General features: G+C 55.7%; 1 protein-coding gene across 2 annotated transcripts in view; it reads right to left on the bottom strand.

Annotated features, from left to right (window-relative positions):
* Positions 1-21,819, bottom strand: part of SORCS2 (sortilin related VPS10 domain containing receptor 2) — a 495,160-nt gene that overhangs the window by 195,850 nt on the left and 277,491 nt on the right. The gene's annotated exons all lie outside the window — the stretch shown is intronic.

Raw genomic sequence — 21,819 nt, 5'->3', positions numbered from 1 at the left:
ATTTTTTAAGAGGACTTTTAGGTTCAGAGCTAAATGGAGAGGAAGGTACCGAGGTTCCCCGGGTCTTCGGGCCCCACGCATGCGTAATCTCCACTCCCTGCCAGAGCAGCACGTGTGTTCAGCTGCCGCGCCCACTCTGACGACAGTATTGTCACCCAGAGTCTACAGCTCACACAGGGGCTGCTCTTGGCTGGTACGTTCTATGGACAAATGTGCGGCGACAAGGACCCACCACCGTAGTGTCACAGAGAGCAGCGTCACCACCTAAATTACCCTGGGCCCACCTGGGCACCCTCCCTCCCCGTCCCAGCCCCGTAACCACTGATCCTGTCACTGTCTCCATAGTTCTGCCTTTCCCAGAATATCACGTACGGTATTGGGATCATGCCGTCTGTAGCCTTTTCAGACTAGCTTCTCTGCCTTAGAAATATACCTTCCAGGTGCCTCCAGGGCTTTTCAAGTCACCCGTTTCTACTTTTTCATGACAATCCACAGGTGACTTGCCTCCTATTTCTACCGGGCTCGCTGGTCTGGACACATACTGAGGCTGTGGCGGGCTCTGCAGGGTGTGAGCGGGGCTCTGTGGTCGGGTCAGCGTCCCCGTCTGGAATGCGCCGTCTCGGGCGGATGAGCAGAATGACCAGGTGAAGCGTGTTAGACAGTGTCTCGAAGCAGCCGGGAGGAGCTCGTCATCACTGCTCTTTTAGGAGGACTGGAGTGACTGAGGGACGGGGGAGGAGCAGAAAGGAAGGCAGGATGTGTGCCCAGGGGGGTGGAATTGCTTGAGCAGGGGCAGGTGAAGCGTTAGATGGTGGGAGGCGGTGGAGGGTGACCTGTGTGGCATGGGAGATACTGCTCAGATCAGGTATGGCCCCCGGGGTGGCTTAGGACTGGACTGGGAGTCAGGACAAACCTGAGGCTTGCTCACCAGCACCCGACCAAGCCTGCAGGATGCAGTGGGGCTGGAAGATGGGAGAGTTCAGAGAAGCACATTTTCCCTGTGCCCACAGCTTGGGCCACCACTCACCTGGCACCAGCTGGGGAGTCCTGAGACCCCTGAGGTCGAGAGGTACTGTGGTATTGGGCTAACTGGGAATGAGGGGTCTAGTGGTCGGGGTCTGGGCTGTGCCCCCTTGCTGCTACTGGGTGTGAGCTCCAGGCACACCCTCAGGGTTGGGCATCGGTTTCCCCTTCAGGCACCAGAGGGATGCAATCAGAGTCCCTGGGGCCCCTGTGAATGGAAAAGGCCGTGGTCACGTGCCCTTCTCCTGAAGCAACGCTGCCTGTTATCTGCCTCCTGGCCTGCCTGCCCTGAGGCCGGTTTCCTTGAGGAAACCCTCACCCAGGCAGACCTTGTTTCTTGGGGGCCACACGAGTGTCCAGATTTCACTTCATTCTTTCCTCAGACCACCTGCTTCTCAAAGAAATACAAGAAGAACAAGTCCAGCAGGGATGGTGTCCGTGTTGAGAAGATTTATTCCAAGAAAGGAAAGTGGAAAATGAAGTGCTGCGTGGTCCCTGCCTCTTCCTGTGGGTCCAGGTGCTGCCAGAAATAAGCATCGCTCCGTATGCAAACCAGAGATGGAAATCAGAACTGCCTGGGGTCACCCCAGACGCCGGATGATGCACAGGCAGGTCCCCGTCTCTTGGTACCTGGAGTGCGGTATCTCTATTATGAGCTCACCAAGCTTGAGGCACGGATGACTCAATTAAGTGCTTTCCATTCCTGATTCTTCTCTAAGCTCCCCACAGCCCCAGGGTACCAACCCTGAACCTAATGCCGTCGCCTCCTGCAGTGCCACCAGGCACCAGAACAGGAAGGCTGTGTGACCTACAGTGAGCAAGTATCCATCTCTGGGCAAGTTTCCCATAGAAACCGATCAGATTTGCCTGATGTCTGAACACCAGCCAACAAGTGCCCCCTGGACTTGCCTGTTGAGGGGAGACTCCCCGATTCATCTCAGGATGGTCAAAATTCCTGTGAGAGCTGAGCATGTCCAGAAGGGAGAACAGGAGTGAGGGGAAGAGGGAAAAAGGAGGGTGGGGGGGAGAGGGGGAAGAAGAGAGGAGGGGGGGAACAGTGCCCAGCCAGGGTCTCCTCTGGGCCAGGCTTCCTCCCAACCTACACCCTGACCTTCCCCAGTGCTAAGACCGTCTCCAGGTTCTTCTGACTGTAACTCAAAAGTCATCATCCCATCTAGATTTGTTCAAATTAAAACTTTTGCATAAAAATAGACTCTACTTCGGGCAAATAGATATATGAAAGGCAAGTGCAGTTGGAAAATTGCTATTTGTAAATTGGCTGCTTAATTGATAAGTGTTTGTACATATGCACTTTTAAAAAAAATTATTTAATTGAGCCGTTTTCATAGTCTATAATTATTTCATTGGCAAGGACATGTGTTCAGCTCCCGCTCCTCCCCCACAGGTGAGTCCCCGGCTCCGAGGATCTCCTTGGCTACCTTGGAAAACCACGCAGGTGGGAAGGGGGCCCCCCTGTGTGGCTGGTGCCACCGGCAAGCCTGTGGTCTTGAGCAAGGCCTGGACCTTGGTGAGACTCGGTTTGTTTATCTGTAAAAGGGCCAACAGCACAGACCTCAGACACCCACGATGAGACTGGACACGGTGGGAGGGGGGCCCGTGAGGTGGACTCACGGTCCCGGGGCCACCTGAGGGGTGCTGACCCCACACCGCGCTTGTGTGGACCTCTCTCTGGCCGGATTGGACTCACCTCCTGTGCCCTGGTGATCAGGACTCAGGACCAGCACCGCCCCTGCATGGTCACTGCGCAAAGCCCCTGGACAGACCTCAGGGCCGTGCCAGGGGCCTGAGGCCCAGCTGGGAAGGGACGTGTGCAGAGTCCCCTGGGGATCCATGGCACAGCCAGAACTCAACTCTGGTCTCCGGGGACCTCCCCACCTCCCTCCCAACAGAGGGGGCGTTGTGTGTTAGGACGGTTTCCCAGCTGACCACCCTGCTGATGTGAGATGAGAAGGGGTGGATGGTGAGGGGCCACCACCCCGGGGTTCTAAGGAACCGACAACCCCAGGGGCCCTTGTAAGATGAGGTTTTGATCTGTCACCCAGGGCAGACAAATACATCCTCGTGGAATCATCGAGGGAAAGATCTGCCCAAGCCGCTGATAGACTGGTCAAGTCATTCTAGAAAATTCCATGATGTGGCTTGAGATTTTGAGTGTGAAATGTAGAGTCAGGTGCCAGCTAGGTGGGTGAGCCGCTGGAAGGGATCTCAGTGTGCCCTTAACAGGGCATGACAGCAGTGGTGGGGGAGACGCCACTCATGTTGCCCTGAGGCTCTGAGACTGTGGTCTCCCTCCAATGGGAAAGGCATCTTGGGGGGAGATTAATAGACTTGCGGACTCACACGTTCTGGACACCACACCCAGGGCGGAGCTCAACCTCGCTAGGACAGGATGACCTCATTGGACCAGGAGCACACCTTCCCATTTTACAGGTGGGAAAACTGAGGCTCAAGCCATATCACCTGCCTTGCGCAGGATCTCACGGCACCTACAGGAAACTCAGTTTAAGCCCAGGCTATTGGCTCAAGTTGCTTCCTCTGCTCCACCCCGGGCTGTGTCCAGACATGCACTCCCGTCCCTGGGGGCTTCACAGGACCTGGCACTCACCCCGTGTGGCTGGACTTTCTGACTCCATCTCTCCCTCTCGCAGAGCCTGGCAGGCGATGCTCTCTGCGGTGTCAGCTTTCACACGCTGCCCTCAGCCCACCCCCACTCTGGAATCCTCTCAGTATTTCCTGTGGGTTTTCTCCCCGGTTTAAAGCTTCTCCTTAACTCAAGACTAGTCTTTTTTTTTTTTTTTAAATCTCTTTTATTGAAGTATAGTTGATTGGCAGTGTTGTGTTCATTTCTGCTGTCCAGCAACATGACTCATTGTCTTCCCTGGTGGCTCAGATGGTAAAGAACCCGCCAGTAATGCAGGAGACCTGAGTTGGATCCCTGCGTCAGGAAGATCCCCTGGAGAAGGGAAAGGCTACCCACTTCAGTGTTCTTGCCTGGAGAATTCCATGGGCAGAGGAGACCGGCAGGCTACAGTCCATGGGGTCGCAGAGGGTCGGACACGACTGAGCGACTAATATTTTCACTTCTGTATACTTTTTCGTGTTCTTTTCCACTCTGACTTACCCCGGATGTTGGATACAGTTCCCTATGCTTTGCAGTGGGACCGTGTTGTCTACCCATCCTGTATATAACGGCTTGTGTGTGCTAACCCCAAATCCCATGCCGTCCCCCGTCTCCTCTCCTCACTGGCAACCACACGTCTGTACTCCATTTCTGTGCGCCTGCTTCTGCTTCATCCGCCGTCTCCTCTCCTCACTGGCAGCCACACGTCCGTACTCCATTTCTGTGCGCCTGCTTCTGCTTCATCCGCCGTCTCCTCTCCTCACTGGCAGCCACACGTCCGTACTCCATTTCTGTGCGTCTGCTTCCGCTTCAGAGAGAAGTTCGTTTGTGTCACACTTTAGATTTCACGTGTAAATGGAATCGTACGGTATTTGTCTTTGTCTGACTTACTTCACTTAGTATGATCATCTCCATCCATGTTGCTGCAAATGGCATTATTTCATTCTTTTTTATGGCCGAGTGATATTCCGTTGTATATAAACACCACCTCTTCTTCATCCATTCGTCTGTTGATGGACATTCAGGTTGCTTCCATGTTTTGAGCCCAAGCGTAAGTGCAGGCAGTGTTTCCGGCCAGCCCCTTAGCAGGGGGCCCCCGGTTTTCCATGCCAGCACTCATGATCACATGCCAGTGCCCACCTCTCCATCCAGGACGTGTCTGCACCAGGAGAGCCTCTCCCAGCCAGCTCTCCCACATGTGGTTTCTAGCCACCCTGCCACGTCTCTGTGGGTGCTCTGTGCCCGCCTGTGTTAGGTGCTGTGAAGCTTGTCAGCGGATCTTTCTAGAACGGAGCTGGGCTGGGCAGGGCCTGGCCCCAGGGCCTGCTTCCGTAGCCCCACCTGCAGCTCTGCCAACACCTTAGGGATGGAAAGTGGTGCAGGGCCTGGGACCAGGCCACCCTGCCAGGCTGCCCGCAGGACGGTCTGCTCGAGCTGGCTCCTGACCGGCTGCATCCGCTTACTCCACAGTGAGGACCACTTCCCTTTGAATGAACCTGTCTTATCTTTCAGAATCCCTGAGACATGTGATTCCTTCGGCTCAAGAGTTCCTTCCAGTGCACTTTTCTTGAGCGCCTGTTCTGTGCTGGCTTCGTGCTGAGCGTGGAGGGAAGGGGTGGGGGGTTCAGTGGCGGGTGGTGCCAGTGCGACTATGCTTCCTGTTCAGATGCTGGGAACTCCACACCCACCAGCCAGCAGGCGCTGCCCAAGCCACTGTTCCTGGACCCTGCCCGTCCCGAGACCTCCTCACGGACCAGCGGCAAAGGGCTTACACCCAGCTTAGCAGGGGCCCACCAGGAGCCTGTTCTGGGCTGTTCCAGGGTCCACTCTGAATGAGCAATGCTCCTGCCATGTCTAGTGAGGAGCACGGCAGGGTACCTGGCTCTGGGAGTCCAACATCCAGGAAAAGGACCTTGGATTTGGGGCCACAGAGGAGCCTGGAGCCTGGAAAGGTGCCAGGAGCTCTCAAAGCCTGGGGCCAGGGTGGGTGGCAGTGTGGTGCCAGAGGCTCCCGGGGAACCTGAGCAGAGGCTCTGGGGGTCCCAGAGAACCCAGGGGAGTGTTGGGGGCTCCTGGGGAAACCAGGGGAGGTGGGGCCAGGGTGGCGGCAGTGTGACACCAGGGGCTCCCGGGGAACCTGAGCAGAGGTGCTGGGGACCCCAGAGAGCCCGGGAGATTGTCAGGGGGCTCCCAGGGAACCTGAACAGAGGCACCGGGGGCCCCAGAGAACCCAGGGGAGTGTCGGGGGCTCCCAGGGAACCTGAGCAGAGGTGCCGGGGGCCCCAGAGAACCCGGGGGAGTGTCGGGGGCTCCCAGGGAACCTGAGCAGAGGCGCTGGGGGTCCCAGAGAACCCAGGGGGAGTGTCGGGGGGCTCCCAGGGAAACCAGGGGAGGTGGGGCCGGGGGCGGCAGTGTGGCACCAGGGGCTCCCGGGGAACCTGAGCAGAGGTGCCGGGGGTCCCAGAGAACCCGGGGGAGTGTCAGGGGCTCCCAGGGAACCTGAGCAGAGGCACTGGGGGTCCCAGAGAACCCAGGGGGAGTATCGGGGGGCTCCCAGGGAAACCAGGGGAGGTGGGGCCGGGGGCGGCAGTGTGGCACCAGGGGCTCCGGGGGAACCTGAGCAGAGGTGCTGGGGGCCCCAGAGAACCCGGGAGAGTGTCGGGGGCTCCTGGGGAAACCAGGGGAGGTGGGGGTGGGGAGGGGGGCTCCCAGGGAACCTAGCAAACACTCTACGTGTGCCTGCGGGTCTGAGGAGGGCCGGCGGGGGAACTGGCAGGAACCAAGAAGGGAAGGGGAGAAAGAGGGCAAGGACAAAGCAGGAGTGTTTTTCCAGAAGCTTCCCTGACTATCAGCCCCACCCAGGTGCGGTAGGGAGTTGTTTGCTCCGCGAGGCGTCGGCGAAGCAGCGAAAGCCCGGGTCTCAGGCAGAGGCTGTGGAGCGGCGAGGCCTGGTGTCAAGGAGACACCATGCTGCACGGGGACCTCTGCCTGGACCGGCCACGGGGCTGAGGCTGCTCCAGGTCCAGGATAAAGATGCTGGGTTTACGACCTCATCTGACCTTCATTCCCACCAGCGACCCTCACCCCACAAACGAAGACACTGAGATGCACGCAGGTGGAGCCCCCTGCCCGGCTCACGTAAAGGACAAAGTGAGAGACTCTAGGTTTTCAACTCGGCATCAGCTCCTTCCAGCCGCCAGCTCTCTGGATGGTTCTGTTGGTTTTATTTCTGGGGGTGGGAAGATGACCCAAGGCAGAGAGGGGAACACCTTTGCAATGACTCTGTTCCCAGCTATGGGGTCTTTCAAACTGGGTTACAGCCACTGGGGCTAAATGAGGGTCATATTGCTGGAAGTATTCCTGGGCACCGTCCTGAGGGGGGCAGGGCTCACTGGGCACGGCCGAAGCTGCCTGCTTGCTCACCTTGACACACAGGCCTCGATCTCGAGGACCCTGCCCTTGCAGCCTCTCTGCACCCTGCCCTTGCAGCCTCTCTGCACCTCTCAGCCGGGCGTACCTGCCAAGGCCACAGTGAGTCTGGTGGCCCTGATGGAGGGGGGCTTTGGAGAGGCTGGGGGGGTAGCCCATGTCGCTCTGGATTTGTTGGGAAGGACACACAAGCTCGTCTGACAGCGGGCCAGGCCAGTCGTTCCCTGGGGACAGGCCCTGCTGTGTCCAGCTCCTCTCCCCCGCTGCCCAGGGTGAAGCTCACAGACGCACACCATCTCCCGGGGAGCCCATCGATTTGGGAGGACGCCAGGCCCCTCCGAAGCCCAGAGTGTCATTTCAAATAGGAGGCGCCCAAATAGAACGAGACAGGTAACGGCACAAATGACTTGCTGCCGACCAGACCACGCAGCTCCTGAGAGCTTCCCAGTTCCTCAGCTGCCTCATTACGGGTGGTTGGGGGGTGCGGCCAGGAATTCCCAGCAGGAGTGGCGGGGGGAGCAGAGGAGCTGGAAGAATGGTTGAGGTAGGGGGTGGGAGCCACAGCGTTGTTGGGGACTGAGGCTTGGCATCAAAGCCTGGTGGGGGCTGGGCCAGGTTAGGCAACCATCGTGACCTGGAATCCATCCTTAGGAAAATTCCTGAAGTGTAACGATCCACAGCCGATAAAATGTCCTTCCGGATAAGCTGACACTCTCTCCACTCTTCTTGGAATCAACAACAGGAAAAGAATCTTCCAGTTCAACCAGCAACCGGGTCCCTTTATCCCAGTGAACCTGTTCAGTCCTTGTCCACAAGAAAGCGTGTTTCTATATGGGCTTTACATGAGCCCACATTCCGATGTGACTTTACAGTTGCAGGGTCAGCGTTTCCCGCCTGCTGTGTAATATTCCATCCGGCGCAGGTGGCAGTACTGATGGGTCATTGGTCAGGATGGACTCTTTAAAAGCCTTTCTAAAAACACTGAGTGCCCACTACGTGCTGTGCGTTTTGGAAACGGGCTGTTATTTCTAATGTAAACCCCTCTGCCCCTTTCCTGGGATTAAGTCCCAGGGGCTTTAAGCTCCTGCATGGCTTTTAGAAAGTATATTCTTGGATCCTATAAACTCTTAGAACTCAGTAATTTAAAAGCAAGAGTCTTCATTTATTCTTAGGGGGTCCTGGCATAAGATGGTCACATTTTTACATGCCAATTCCCAGGTTATAGAATCTGACAGTCTAAATTGATTTTTTGAGTAACTGTTGACTCTACCCAGCTTCTATTAAAGGCAGCCCAGATGATATATTGAACATTTTTAAAGAGGAAAAGAATGTAAAGAGACATTAGCAGATGAGATATGGGCGATCTGGAAGGAAATTCTATTTTAAATGTTCAGAGGAATATTTCAGTACAAAGTACAAAAACTGAGTAGGAAATAAGATATTTTGAACACAACTCCCTATCTCAATAAACATCAAAGAAATGCTTGGAGTCATGAATTTGGGGACATTCCATTGACTTTTTTTTGAGGCAAAAAGTTCATGGAATACAGAACAAAGGTTGATTCAATGACAAAACTGAATAGATAATCCAGTAACCTACAGATTTCCGTTTCCAAACTGTATCCTTAAAGACACACTCTCCCATACCTGCCACTGGGTTTCTGCAGGGGCCTGGCCTCACATTCCTCAGCAGGAGAACCCATGACCTGCTCTGCATTGACATTTCAAGGTCCGGGCAGGCCTCCATCCTTCCTGGACCTTGGACAAGTCAACCAATATCTCTGAGACTTAACCTGCTTGTGATATCAGGTGGCAATAATGAGAATAATGGTCATCAATCGTCATCCATAAATAATCATCAATAATTATTCCCCCATAGGTCAAGTTCCACGCTCAGTGCTTTGGTTGGATTAGCTCGCTTAATCCTCCCAACCCCACTAAGAGGCAAGAATGAGGCACCAACCCATTTCACAGAGTGAAAGACTGAGGCCCAGAGAAGCAAGGTAACCTGTGGGGGAGCTGAGTGTGAACCCCACACAGAGTGGTGTGGCTCTGAGCCCATGGAATTTAGCCCCACCATATGTAACCCCCCACATTCTCGCCACTACTTTCCAGAAGGGATGGTGTGAAAGAAAAGATTCTCCAACATGTGTCTGCAAGTGTGACTGTGTGGGTGGGTGGTGGGGGGAGGCAGTCAATAGGGAGACCACCCAGAGAAGGAGGCCATGGCTCCGTGTGAATCAGAAATCTCCCCTTCCTGGTCAGGCTAGGGGCGGGAGGTGAGCCTGGCCTAATTCCTTCTGGGGGCGGGGGTGGGGAGCATGCCGTCTCCCCAGGAAGCACCCTGTCCCCCAACTCCGGGCACCCTGTATGCATCAGCCACGTGCAAGGACGGGGCCTGCCATGGGGGGTGAGACGCGCCACTCGTTCACACCCACGTGGCCCTTGTTTTCCCAGCTGATAGAACCTGCAGGCGTGTCAGCCAGACACCCAGATGCTCTGTGTCCCATCAACATAGACTAGTTTCCTCTTCTCCCACGTCATGCCAATCACCCTCTGAATGGCCGCCGACGTTTCCCTAGAACCGGAGTCCCTAACGAGGGCAGGGCCTGGGAAGGCTCACAGGGAGGACGCTGTCAGTACCCGTTCTGCAAGGAGAGAGGCGAGGCTCCGAGAGGGGACCCTTCCTCATGGCAGAGGCTCCAGCGGGAGCAGACAGGACACAGGAAGGCCACAGTCCCTCCCGCGTGGGTCCCCTTGCCGCTCTTCTGCGTGCCCACAGCCCCCTGTGACACTTGCTCCACTGTAAGTGGATTTCCCGGCCCCTGGATCCACCTGAATGCTCCTCGACGGCTGGGACAGCATCTGGGCAACCCTCTGGCCCAACACACCCCATGCAGTGAGCACCGGTAGATGCCAGTTGAACAAGTGCCTGAATGAATGATACAGTTCTCATCCAGACACCATCCCAGGTATTCTGACACCCCACATAAGCTGTCAGCACTCAACCCCACTGCACGAGCCAAGAGGGCCCTCAAGACCTCCAGGTTTCTGACCACACCCCTCCTATGCAAAGGACACAGTCTCAGAGAAGGGCAGTCACTTGTCCAAGGTCACACAGCAGCTGAGCAGCCAAGCAGCTAACTCTAACTGCGGTCTCCTGGCCCCCAGGGCAGTATTTCTCTATCCAGGCTGCTCTGGGTGGTTTTAGGCAGACAGCTGCAGGCTGGATGGTAGAATCGTCCCCACTCCTGCCTACAGTCAAGGAGACAAGACAGATCCAGCCCCTCGCCCCTCCAAGCACCAGAGACTTCTTCAGAATGCAGCCGGTGAGTGAGGTGGGAGCAGAGAGCAGGCGGTCTGCAGCAGCGTGTCCATCCCTGCAGCCCCGGGGAGGTGGCAGGACAGACAGGCTTCCAGACAGGCTCTCAGCGTGCCGAGGAGGCAGCCAGGTGTCCACACTGGGTGGGCACCCGAGCCCGTGTGCCAGGCACCCTGGGAGAGGGTGAACCGGGGCCGTGGCAACAGCCTGAGAAGGTGATGGCTCAGCAAAGGCTGTGCGATTGAGTGAGCCCCCTGCAGAACTCCCCACCCCTGCCAGGCACTTTCCTGGCTGAGCTGGTGGCCAGCCTGGGAGAGGACCACGTCTTCCCTGGAGCCAAGCTCCCACAGATGCCACCGTGGCTAAAGCAATCTTTCCAAGAGAGCATCCATGGTCCACATCATGCTTACGTGGACAGGGCGTGGGGACAGGCTGACGCCACAGGCTGTGTGACCAGAAGCTGGCTGCTCAACTTAGTAGACTTCAGGTGTCCCTTCCGTACCAGGCCCTTCCACTTGGGGTGGTCACAAAGGTTAAATGAAGTGCCAAACCCGAACCTTCTAGCACAGCCCCTGGCCCTGGAGGGAGTCAGTTCCTTCCTCCCTCTCTGTTCCCCGCCCACCCCTCCTGGAAGCAGAGGGTAGGTGATGATGGGTGCAGTAAGGGGTTAGCTCAGCAGGGCTGGGTTGTCCAAACCCTGTTCGCTCCCAGTAAGGGTCTGGCCTTTGACTGGCACCAGGAAGTTTACCTCTAAGCCCTGGCAAGTTCCTGCCTGTTCAGAGCGTCTCTGTTTTCTGAGGCCTTGAGCCAGTTAGGCTCAGCTCACAATAGGATTCCTGGTGGGGTCTTGGGTCAGCAGGCTTCCCAAGTGGTGCTAGTGGTAAAGAACCCGCCTGCCAACACAGGAGACACAAGAGACCTGGGTTCAATCCCTAGGTGGGGGAGATCGCCTGGAGAAGGAAATGGAAACCCACTCCAGCATTCTTGCCTGGACAATCCCATGGATGGAGGAGCCTGGCGGGCTCAAGTCCACAGGGTCGCAAAGAGTCGGACATGACTGAGCACTTATATAGTGGTAACTAACATATGATATCAACAGTTTATAATAAATATTAACACGGAGATGTGGGTTCAATCCCTGGGTCAAGAAGGTCCCCTGGAGGAGGGCATGGCAACCCATTCCAGTATTCCTGCCTGGAGAATCCCATGGACTGAGGAGCCTGGTGGGCTCCAGTCCACAGGGTTGCACAGAGTCGGACACGACTGCAGCAGCTGAGCACACATGCGCACACTTGGGTCAGCGGGTCTCAGCCTTACCTCTGAAGGGGCTGGAGACCACAGCCAACCACAAAGCTTCATGACTGACCTTAGTGAACACTTGGGACACCAAGACTTGGTGAGCTTGAGCCTTTCCTGCGCATCGTCGCGAGTCACTGAGTCACAGGGCTCAAAGGATGAGGCCCTGCCCATACGGCCAGCCAGGGTGACCAGGGCCTTTGCACATGCCATCATCCTTCCCGATGCCCACGTAGACTGACTCCTCACTGCATTCCAGGCTCTGCTCAAACGTCCCCTCAGGCAGAACACCCCACCCCACCCCCCTCCCGGTGACTCTCGTGCTTGGCTGTGGTCCACGGTGCGTATTGCTACCTGACATTGCACATGCGTCTTGCCGATTTATTGTCTGTCTCGCTCTAGGACATCAGCTCCCGGGAGGCGAGTGCTGGCTGGTGTCTGGTTTCCCTCCACCCTGGGAAGCTGTAGACATATCTCCCTGCCCAGGGGGCCCCCATCACTGACGCTGTCTTGGGGTTTTGTTTTATGAGTGATCCAGAGTCAAGTTTTATTTTCCCCCCACGGGCTGCTGCATGCACTGAAAATCCGCCTTCCCTCACTGCCCTGGGTAGGAACCTTGCTTGTTAAGTCAGGGCTGGTCTGGGCCTCGGGCTTGCTGCCCGTGGATCTGTCTCCCAGGCCCTGTGACCCTGTAAAAGCTGCAAGACCGCGGCCCTCACCTCTGTGTTCCCTGCTCCCAGCCGAGCATACAGGGGAAAGTGTGCTGATGTGAATCGGTGACGCCCAGACTGTTTCCATAATGGCAATAAACGGCAGTCAAAGTGCAGTGAGGAGCTGGCCGCGTCCCCGCCTCCTGAACACCCTGTCTCTGCAGAGGAGCCCTGTTCCTCCGCCTCTGCCCACGGGTGCCCTGGAATCACTTTGTGCATTTGGCTCTCCAGGCAAGGAAACCCAAGCGGGTGGAAATTGGCAGAACGTTATTTCTCCAATTCCTAAGAATCCCATTTGAGAGTTAAATAATGACAAGATGCCTTTAAGCGCTTGAAAAGTATGAGCTAAGCCATTCTCAGGGAAGGTGCGTCATCCAGCAAACATGCAGAATTGATGGTTCCAACCACACAGGTCTGTGGGCTGGGCGGGCAGGCGGGGAGGGAAGGCTAGCCTGGGATCTGGGCTTCTCCCAAGCACGTAGGTGTGACCCAGTCCCAGGACTCTCACCCCACAGGCAGGACTGGCCGCCCCTGCTCTATGTCTCCTTCTGGCTACCCCACACCCCGGGGGTCTGCCAGCCTCCCTGGCACTAGCCTTGCGGTCCCTGGCTCTGGCCAATGTCCTGGTTTGGCTACGCGTGGACACCCTAAGCTCCAAGCCTTGTGAACGGAGAATGTGACCCTCATGCACATCTCACCCCTAGAACTAAGCTGGTGCAAAATTATTTTTTTCAAAGGCCTGCAACTCACACCTGTGCCCATGCCCTGCTTTTTCAAAGTGCTTTCTCTTACCAGAGAGGGTCCCATTTTAGAGACTAGAAAATCAGGGCTCAGAGAGGTTAAGTGACTTGCTCACAAAAACCCAGAGCGAGCAGGTGGAGAGGCAGCTGGACCCAGGCCCGTCGGATCCCACAGCCCTCGACCTTCCCCTTCTTCCTGCAGAGGAAGCAGCGGCTACGATCCCCCGAGTGCCCCCGTGTTCCCGAAATAGTGCCGTCGGCTCTGCCTTTAGCCTCTCACCTCACCTGCAGCCTGGAGGGAGGTGTGAGAATCCGCCATGAAAAAGGAAGAATAAAGCAGAGGTTCCGGGACCGGAAACAGCTTGGCCGAGGCCCTGCAGTCATCGACAGGAGCGCCTCTGGGGACAGGCTCGGATTTGGAGGGAAAGCTCCCACCCCTGGGGTCCCGGCCCTGCAGAGGTGTGGGGCTGGGTTGCACATTCTCTAAAGGACAGCCACACCTGCCCGTGCCCATCAGTCGAGGGTGCTGCCCCTCGCATGGTATGAATAACATGGAAAAGGAGGTGAACTCAGGCCTGAGTGGGTCCTGGGAGGAGGGGAGGAGGGAGCACTTTCTCTCAGGTCCTTGGGAAGCCTGAGGGTGGGTACCAGGCTGGTAGGTGAGGTTGGAGTCTGGGGGGCGGGGTTCTGGGGAGGAACCAGTCCCGTGGTTCAGGCTGGGGACCAGTGAGCCTTTCCTTATGGGATTCCGGGTTTGTTTTTGGTTGGACACCCCCGGCCCTCTTGGAGCACACTTCCCCTCTGTTTCTCTCAGTGACTGTCCATCCACCCTTCCTTCCATCCCTCCATCCATCCTTCCATCATCTGCCACCCATCCGTCCATCTGTCCTTCATTTCCTCCCTCCCTGTCTCCCTCTCTTCCTTCCTTCCTTCCCACCCCCCTTCCATCCGGCTTATATAACACACATCACTGGGTCCCTGCTCCATGCCTGGCCCTGCCCTGGCCTCTGAGGCAGGGACACAGAGATGCCTCGGAGAGACTGCCTCCAGGCGCACAGGGGCTGTTTGACGAGTGCCTGGGGGAGCCCTCGAGATGCTCTCCCGGCCACTGCCTGCCTGGAAAGTTGTCCCTGGTGCCCGTTGATGCCCTCGTTGCGTCTCCTGGATCCCAGGACCTGCTCCTGGGCTGATCTCAGAACATGACGCAACTTTTCTCTTTTAAAGACACCAGTCTGCCCCTCCCAGTGTCCTTCAGAGGGAGCCCAGGAATGAACCTCTGGGGCCCATCCCGCTGCCCACGTGGGGGCGTCCCATGTCTGCAACAGCCGGGTGCCACCTGCCAGGACCGGCTAAAGAAGAACGTGCGATTGGACCCCAGGGTGATGTCAGTTCGGTTTTCCTCCCCATTAAGGACATTTTCTCCCGAGGACAGATTCTCACCTGGAAATGGGCCAGGCCGAGGCGCATCTGAATTTTCTGCGTCTGAGTGTCTGGGGGAGCGGCAGACGGCTGACACTGGGATTCCAGACACAGCGAAGGGGAGACGCTCGATCTTTCAGCTCCGTGAGCAAACAGGCAGTTGCAGCCCTTGCCTGGCCTTGCCGGCGCCTGCCTCCCAGCCCCCAGAGTCACCTCCAGCCTCCGCCAGGTGCGCCTGTGCTGGGTCTGCAGAGATGCCCCAGAGCCCGTTTCTCTGTCCCTCTGGACACGGACCTCCAGTTCTCTTACTGCACCTGGAATTCTGTCTCTTTCTCTCCGTGGGTATCTCTGTCTCCCTAGGTCCCTGCGGGTCTCCCCGCACATGCAGCTCTGTCCTTGCCTCTCTCGGTCTGTCTGTCTGTCCACATCTGTATGAGCCAATCTCTCCTCCATTCACTCCTTCTACGTCCCCCTTCCTTTTTCCCCTAAGGGCACCCCAAGAGAGGACGACCCACGACAGAGAGGCCTGGGGAACAACGTGTGGCATCTCTGCCTTGGCCACCCGGAAGCAGGAACCTTCCCTGCAGCGCTCCCGACCCCGGGAGCTGACTGATGGCCTGCAGGAGCAGGTGAACAAGAATAAACAGAGGAGCATAGAGGCGGTGCACTGCGCCCTGGGAATAAGGACAAAGGAGCAGTGGGGAGCTGGGGGGCCATCTCAGGCAGAGCGGCCTCTCTCAGCGAGGGGACATTGGGACAGAGGCTGGAGTGCACCCAGGAGCCAGTCCACGTGGGCATCTGGAAATGACAGCAGCATGTGCAAAGGCCCTGAGCTGGGACTCCCTGACCAGGCTGCATTTCCCGGGCACGTCTCCTCTCTGGGGCCCTGGAGCTGGCCTGTATCAGGAAACCAGGGCCCATCAGATTCAGCCTCAGCCTGCCTGGCCGATGTGCTAACTGAGGTACAGGGGACGGGGCGGGGGCCGCCACACACACAGGAGCGCTGACAGCTGGGAGCGCCGGCCCTCCGTGCAGCCTCAGGCTTCCTGCACAACTCTCTCGGCTAGGACTCTGGAACCTTTGGCAGGGGCAGCCTCAGTCCCCTTCCTCCGGTTAAGTTCGCTGGCCAGCCCCACACTCAGGCGGGATCCCACAAAGCCCTCAGGAAGGGCAGGCTTGGAGTCCGCGTCCCCGTCTCGACCTGGGGCTCTGAACACATCAAGGCCACGGACCTCATCAGAGCAATGGTTAAACCCCGCTTCACAAGACGTCCCCGCACTGTCTGCAGACATCACGCTGACACTAATAAGGCAAATAAACATGGCCTTTAAAGATCAGAGGCACCGGTCTACAGTCTATTACATTAAACTCAGCGTCAAGGGTGAAAGAAAAGACAGGCTGGGATTATTCTCGTCGTGGCAATTAAGAAGAAAAAAAAGAAGGAGGAAGAAAGGGGTGTTTGGAGGGAGGTCATCTCACGGTGCCTGAAGCAACAATAGCACTGCCTGGATGGAGTCTGTGATGGGGAGAGGCAGGCCTGGGCCAGGGCCTCCTCCCCCTCCTCTGGCTCCATGCACACGCTCGGGGTGCCCTCCTGAGACACAGCCTCTCCCGGGGCCCCCAGGACACAGTCCCTTAGGGTGGGAAGGCCGAACCTTCTCCCAGAGCCTGACGGGATCACGGCCAAGAGGAGAGCCTGGCTTTCCTGGCCTCCTCGCAAGGCTGTTTTCTCTGCCTGGCCTACACAGCCATCCCCAGCCAGCAAAGCCTTTTCCTGGGGGCTTATCCAGCCCTCCTGAAGCCTCGTGGTTCCCATCTGTGAGATGGGAATGGTGAGGATGTCCTCCCCGTGGGGTCTGCCTCAGAGTCCTCCTGTTGGGGCGAATGAGCAGAGTAGACTTGGAAGGGTTTTCCTGGCTGTGCCACCAGCCTCCTATCTTCCTCCGAGTCCATCCTCTGACCTGCTCTACTCTGAACCCCAGGAGCCCCGGCCTTTTTCCAGCCTGTCCACTTCCCAGCCCACTTCCTGTTGGGTTCAGCCAATGGGAGGCTCTGGTGGGAGGCCGGAGGTTGGGAGGAGCGAGAGTTCAGTTCAGTTCAGTTCAGTTCAGTTGCTTAGTCGTGTCCGACTCTTTGCGACCCCAGGGACTGCAGCACGCCAGGCCTCCCTGTCCATCACCAACTCCCGGAATTTACTCAAACTCTTGTCCATTGAGTCGGTGATGCCATCCAACCATCTCATCCTCTGTTGTCCCCTTCTCTTCCCGCCCTCAATCCCTCCCAGCATCAGTCTTTTCCAATGAGTCAGTCAGTTCTTTGCATCAGGTGGCCAAAGGATTGGAGGTTCAGCTTCAGCATCAGTTCTTCCAATGAATATTTAGGACTGATCTCCTTCAGAATGGACTGGTTGGATCTCCTTGCAGTCCAAGGGACTCACAAGAGTCTTCTCCAACACCACAGTTCAAAAACATCAATTCTTCGGCGCTCAGCTTTCTTTACGGTCCAACTCTCACATTCATACATGACCACTGGAAACATCATAGCTTTGACTAGACGGACCTTTACAGGCAAAGGTTGGAGAACTCAGGGTTATTTCTCCCTCTGCCTCCAAGGTGTCTCCAGTGGAGGCTGCCTCTGCTCCTGCTCTGGTCCCTGCTAGCCCCGGCCCCTGGCTTGCGGGAACACCACCCTCTGTTTTTGTCCTCCTGCTGCAGAGGAGGCAGCGAACCCCACCGGCCTCGTCTCAGCGGCCTCCCTGCCCCAGGCGGCTCCCGGCCTCACCATCACAAGGTAACCTACTCTCTGTTCCCTGCATCTCAAGCAGGTGGGCCTTGTCATAGGCTGTCTCCAGCTTCCCAGGTGGTGCTCGTGGTAAAGAACCCGCCTGCCAATGCAGGAGACATAAGAGACCTGGGTTTGATCCCCTGGAGGAAAGCAGGGCAGCCCACTCTGGCATTCTTGCCCGGAGACTCCCAAGGACAAAGGAGCCTGGTGGGCTACAGTCCACGGGGTTGCAAAGAGTTGGACATGCCTGAAGTGACAGTGAGTACCACACGTGCTGTCTCCACAGAGATGTAACAGTGAGCAATGATGCTACTGTATGTATTCCACGTGTCCAGCATGGCCCGGGGCTCCTTCATGCCCTGCTCGCTGCGACACGCCTTCCCAGGGAACAGGGACCCCTCACGGGTCACCGCCAGGCTTCCCGTTAGCCCTGCCATGCTCCAGCCCTTTCTTCTCTTTTCTATTTTGTCTTCTTTCTGTGATAGTCTCTGTCGCTTTCTATCAATATCGGGTTTAATTTCAATCCTCTGGGTCTCTCCTTGGAGCTCTGACACGCGGCACAGTCATTTTTTTCACTCAATGAAAATAGCTTTGCTGTTTAATTCCTGGTTTTATCAATCACACTTGGGCATTGTGGAAACCCAAGTGATGCTCACACATACAAGAAGAGAAAGATAAAGAGTCTGCAATCCCGCTGCCCTGCCGTGACCACAGTGGTAGGTGAGCCGGCGAGTGGGACTGGGCTGACCTTTACGCTTGTCCCCCTCTTCCCTCCCTTTCTGCACCTTTTATAGAATTCACTGTCCCCCCGACCCTGCCCATCTAGCTTCCCACCACCCACTCTCAGATAAGCAAGCCAAAACAAACATCCCAGCAAGGACCCTTTGGATCTTTCTATGAGATCACATGTGTGTGTGTGTGTGTGTGTGTGTGTTGCTCAGTCATGTCTGACTCTTTGCGACCCCGTGGACTGTAGCCCACCAGGCTCCTCTGTGCATGGGATTCTCCAGGCAAGAATACTGGAGTGAGTTGCCATTTCCTCCTCCAGGGCATCTTCCCAACCCAGGGATCGAACTCATGGCTCTTGTGTCTCCTGCAGGGGCAGGCGGATTCTTTACCACTGGGCCACCAGGGAAGCACAAGCTCACACGTGTGCACACACAAACGTCAACACGGGGGTGGCTGTCCCTGTCTGTTTCTTTTCTCACTTATCACAAAGTGGAAGCACCTTCGTGTCGACTGAGAACACCCTGCTCCATGGCTGCACGAGGCCCCCTGGAGTGAGTGGCCTCCTGCAGAGCCCTGTGTATGGGCGTCCACCTTGCTCCCCATCGTGCTTGTCTTTGTCCCCATCAGCCCTGCTGGATGGAAGGGACGTGTCTGCCAAGAGAACCTGCTGCCTTCACGGCTCCGGGAGGATCAGCAGGATTGGGACTGCAGAACGCAGGTCTTCCCTGGCATCGGATGTTGCTAGTGGGCTCATCCCACCGCGAGCACGGGGGATGCTCGCCGACTCCTCTCACACCCTTTCTAGAAGGTCACTGAGAAAAGGTTTCCTCTCTCTCTTTCTCTTCCCGTCTCACCCTTATTTAAGTCTCTTTGATGGGCTAGTAGACAACGGCAAAGTCCTCCCCTTCCCTCGCATCTCCCTGCTGCCTGGAGACAGAGCATCTTTCCCCAGATAACTGGCTTCCACCAGGTAGCCCTGCTGTTCTGAGATTCTCCACCCACCTCCTATCCGTCTGCCCCTCTTCCCCTTACAAGAGCGGTCTAGAAACCCCTCAGGGAAAGTTATCACTCAGTAATAACCCTGTCTTCGTCGAAGTGCTGCATTTCTCATCAACCCGTTTTATCTGTTGAGTTTAGCTTCAGCGTTCTTGTCTTACACGCAATTGTGTTTTATATATCAAATGCGTCAAGATGGTCTCTTATGAATTCTGAATTTCCTGTCTTGCTTAAATGACTGTATGTATTCTCCTTTTCTTACAATATTCCTTACAATATTCTCCAAATCTTTTCTTACAATATTTGGATTTTTTACCTTTCTTTAAATTAAAAAGTTTTTATTTTTATTTTTTAGGCTATACTGTGCAGCATGTGGGATCTTAATACCCCAACCAAGGATCAAATCCCTGCCCTCTGCATTGAGAGCACCGAGTCTTAATCACTGGGCCACCAGGGAAATCCCCCTTTTAAACTTAAATTTCATTGATATGTCTGAATTTTATTGGGGCACATGTCTTCAATCTAGACTACCCTGTGTTCACATCTAGTCCCTCACCAAAAACAGGGCACAATTCTTCCCTCATTAGAAGTACCAAATCGGCCGGTGACATTTTTCCCCACTGACTTGATAAGAGACCTTCCTCATTAATTCTTATCTGTCCGTGTGCAAGTGTGTCCATCGGAGTCTACTTCGGGGAGAGGCTGATTCACCCACTGATAGACTGTTTCTGAGGGCAGCTACTTTATGGTAAGTTTTAATAGCTTCTAAACAAGTTCCCCTTCTTTGGTTTCTTTTACTGTTTTTAGAAATGTTTGCTATTCTTGAATAGATACCCTTCCACTTAAACGTTAAGAGAATTTTATCCATGTTCATTTGTATACAGTAAAACTGCTAAGCCCAGGGATAAATAAATATTGAGTCTCAGATGCCACAATCCTTGAATAAGCCAGAAACGCTCAGAAACACACTTAATTCTAATAGTCACAACCTCCTGCCAATTATCATGGATTTTTGTGGGTATTCTGGACAATTAGATGCTGATGCAGTCATTGGTTCAAACGACCTTGTAAAAAACCCGCTAACGTGGGGGAAACATTCTTAAAGTCTCAATATAATCGGTTATTGTAACTTTTGATTTGTGGCACTCACACTGCTTTGTTTTGTGGCTATGTATTGGTGGACGAGTGTCTATCTCTTAAGTTCTATTTCAGACTTTGCTGCCTCTAGGAAGCCCTCCCTGACTGCACAAGGTCTCAGGTGATGTTTATGCGGCTCCCACCGCATGCACGGTCCATGTGCTTTCTCAGTGCTGTTTCAGTCACACCTCCCAGCAGCCCTACAGGGTCAGAAGTAAGGACTCACCTTCGAGAGGTAGGAGCACTGAGGCTCAGAGAGGCGAAATGACCAGCCCAGGGACACACGGTCAGCTCGGGGCTGCTTCACACCCCGGGTCATCTTGCTGCCCTAACAGAGTGAGATCTCAGTAACGTCTGCTGAGGACTGACTAGCTGAATGGATGGACAGACACACAGATAAAACAACTCTGTCTGCGGCTTCTGGAAACTGCTAAGTGGAAAACTACACGTGCATTGCTGCGGGAAACAGTGAGTTAATTTCCCCCCCTCCCCTCGCCATGGCACAAATACAGCCATGCCAAATGGAGCTGGATGCCAAATATTACCCACCAGCCACAGCCCCCACAGTTGACATCTTCAGGCCTCATTAGGCTCAGACCACAGCAGCCTCCTATGCTTCGGTGGAAGCGGTCTAGTCAGACTTCAAAAAGTTTGTTTTCCCACACGCTGCTTCCTGGGGTTCATTCAAGGAGGACGCCGCAGCTGCAGCAAATGCAGCCCCGGTGCTGTTCCCCATGCCCCCCAATTCCCAGCAGCCTCCCCTCAGCCCCAAATGAGTGCCTGACTAGACAGCGGGGATTTCAGCCTTAGCAGGGTGCTGTGTGACTTTTTGCTTTGCCTGACACCCTTGGAACCACTCTGGGAGTTCAGTGCTGTTACCCCAAGCACAGATGGGGAAATGGAGGCAGAGGGGAGTCGGGGGTTAGTAACACTCTCTGACAGGCTCCGTTCAAAGCATGCTTCACGTGCCACCACCAGATCCTCACTCTAGTTCCAGGAGGCCCACTCAACAACAGCCCATTTTTCCTATGGAAAAAACTGAGGCTCTTGAAGTTCATTAACTCCCAAAGTCGCACAGTAGAACCGGGCTTCTGATGCAAGCAGCCTGCAGCTAACCCTCTCACTGTCCACCCGCTGGGAGAGATGGCCTTGCGTCCTGAGCCTGGATGCAAACTGCTTCCACGCAGGACTTTTTTTTTCCTTCTCTACAGCCCCGGCAAAATTGACTGGTCTACAAGGATCATTCAAATGTCCTGGGGCTGGTCAAGGACAACCTAGGTGGCCGTGCAGGAGGTTGAAGGGCAGGGGAGAGTGCCAGCCGGGCCCGGGGTGGGGCGGGGGTCAGTCATGTGAGCAGGGGGAAGAACAGGCAGACCCATAGAAGGGCCAAGATCACTTTGGGCCGAGAGCACTTTGGGGTCAAGAGTACTTTGGGGCCAAGAGCACTTTGGGGTCAAGAACACTTTGGGGCCAAGAGTGGACTTCTGGAACTGGAATGAAGTAGGCAAGGAGAATCTGACGACAGTGATACCTACAGGGTCCGAGGTCCCTGTCCAAGGAGGGACAGGAAGAGGCAGAGACCCCCAAAGGGAA

This window comes from Bos taurus, chromosome 6 (genome assembly GCF_002263795.3).
Source record: "Bos taurus isolate L1 Dominette 01449 registration number 42190680 breed Hereford chromosome 6, ARS-UCD2.0, whole genome shotgun sequence".
In the NCBI taxonomy this organism is placed as follows: domain Eukaryota; kingdom Metazoa; phylum Chordata; class Mammalia; order Artiodactyla; family Bovidae; genus Bos; species Bos taurus.
Note: the sequence above shows the minus strand (reverse complement) of the source record. Positions and strands in the feature narration are given on the sequence as shown.